The following is a 2,373-nucleotide window of genomic DNA, read 5'->3' as shown; positions in this document are numbered from 1 at the left end:
AGGAAAAAAAAAATTGTATTACTTAAAGCTATTGAACTCATTTTATTCATCATAAAATTCATACATCTCCTTTTCACCATCAAAATTCCCATCCATTAGCTCATCCTTATCTGTGTTTGATGACAAATCAGTGTCTCTGGAGAGTCTCTGACTGCTCTCCTGTCTGCACTCTGCTCTGAGGTTGACCAGAAGCACTCCCTGGGCAAGTCTGGTGCATGGATGCATGCTTGGTCCATTCCCTTTCATGAACCTGAAGCAGCAGTCATGTCCTCCTTTGAAATCAGAGCTTCTTTTCATTAGCAATTCTTCTGGCCTCCTGCTAAACAATCTTTGTGGACACAAGAATTCCCACTTGCCCTTTGCTCTTCAATCTATCTCATCAATCTCCTCTCTAACTCAGGTCATTTTGAGGCCTTGCCTCTCATGGCCTTCTTCTGCCATGGTGTTTTCAGTAGGTATTATTCTTCCTGTAGTCAGTGTTGGATTGTTTTCTCAGTTGGAGGACCAGGAGCATGATTTCCATTCACTTTTGTAGACTGGATCACTTTGAACTTGAATTCAGCACTAGAAAATCTTTTCTGAGCCATTTCTGGGCAGAACTTGGCAAAATGGTACCTAACATACCTGTAACAAATGAGAAACAATGAGGAGTACCAAGACAATAAGCGAAAAAAAACAGAAAATGCAAGTAAAAAAAAGTCTATAACCACTAAAGACGCTTCCAGTTTTTAGACCCCAAATTTTTTGAAAAAGCGTGAGTCTTATACATGGGGAAATACGGTGTATATGAAAATTTTACAGAAAGGGACTTTTACAAATTTTTCCTTAAATTAAATTTTTCTTATCTTCTAATAAAGCAATAGGTATCTATATTAAATGGATTTCAAAGGTGTAGGCAAAACCAGGAGTAATCCCTAATTATCAAAGTTTCACCTTCCCTTGGCCAAAGCAAGGAGGCTGTTTTCTAAGCCCCAGAAATATACCTAATTACATTATACTTGTTATAACAAAATTTTATCAGACCTTTAAAATTTTACTCTATGTACATATATATTTATTTATCTTCAGCTATATCACTAGAAATAGTCCTACAGATAGTTCATTTGAATTGCACTGACTAATTTGCTATTTATCTTCCATCTTGACTTATAAATATATCCTTAGATGAAACAAGCTTGGCAATTATAATTACACAATTACACCCCCATTTTGTGCAAGGATTTCTGCCAGAATTCTACCACACTGATACTCTTGCAACACGATTAGATTTCTATTACAGTACCCATGGAAAAACACTCAAAAAAATTTCAATAAGTCAGAAAGCAGAGATAAGGTAATTAAGAGAAAGTAGAGGAGGGGCAATAGCTCAACAACTTAATCCTTTTAATCTAGGGCAGGAATCCATGTTTTGTTGATAGGGCTTGCCTTGTGCCTGGGGTCAGTCCTTGACCCAGAGGGGTAAGTACTTTACTAAAAGTTCATAGAGCCTCCTCTTAATACTCTGAAAAAAAATGGAATGGGTAGGGAGATAGTTTGCCTTGAGCAATACAAGATTCATGGTCAGTGCAAATTAATTATAAAACATATATCTCTGTCCAAAATTTCCTCTACTACATCTCCAATAATTCAGTTAGCAATTTCACAATTTTCTTAATAGCCAAATAACCTTATATCAAATTCCTTTCAATAATAGACTTTAGAGAGCTACAGCACATGGTTAATACATTCTTTTTTTAAATTATCAAATCAATTAGCTTAAATTTTAAGCATATCCAGACTTCCTTAGAGAAAAATTGTCTCAAAAACATTGGATTTCCTAATTAAAAAACTATATAAAGAAGGAATTACATTTAATTAAAGGAATAATAAAAAATATAATTTGCCTTATAACAAGCAAGTGTTACAGTATATAATTTAGTGACCTTCACAACCCAAGGAGATGGTTCTCCGTATTTCCTTTTTCAAATCACAGAATTCAGCTAAAAAAATCACTCAACAAATTTCTTAAAACTAAATTTCACTTAAAATGAGATTAAAACAAATTATACCTATTTTCTCAGTACTGATTATTTATTATTATTTTTACACAAGAGGCATTTGAGTGACTATATAGCAAGAGGAAGTTTGAACACTTGGCCACCTCCATTTTGATGCTTTAAAATGTTAAGATCCTTTCTCCATGTGGTGACCTCCATTACTTTAACTTCCCTCATTTGCATTTTTCCCAATATTTTTAAACCATAAAATATTCAGAAATATCTTTTAAATTTTACAGTCATAATTTTAAAATTTCATATAATATGGGAAGAACTCCACAAACCTTTAGAGGCATTGTTTTACTAAATCCCTAATTTTTTCAAATCCAAGAGGATT

Source organism: Macrotis lagotis, chromosome 7 (genome assembly GCF_037893015.1).
Source record: "Macrotis lagotis isolate mMagLag1 chromosome 7, bilby.v1.9.chrom.fasta, whole genome shotgun sequence".
NCBI lineage: Eukaryota > Metazoa > Chordata > Mammalia > Peramelemorphia > Peramelidae > Macrotis > Macrotis lagotis.
This window is presented reverse-complemented; position numbering follows the sequence as displayed.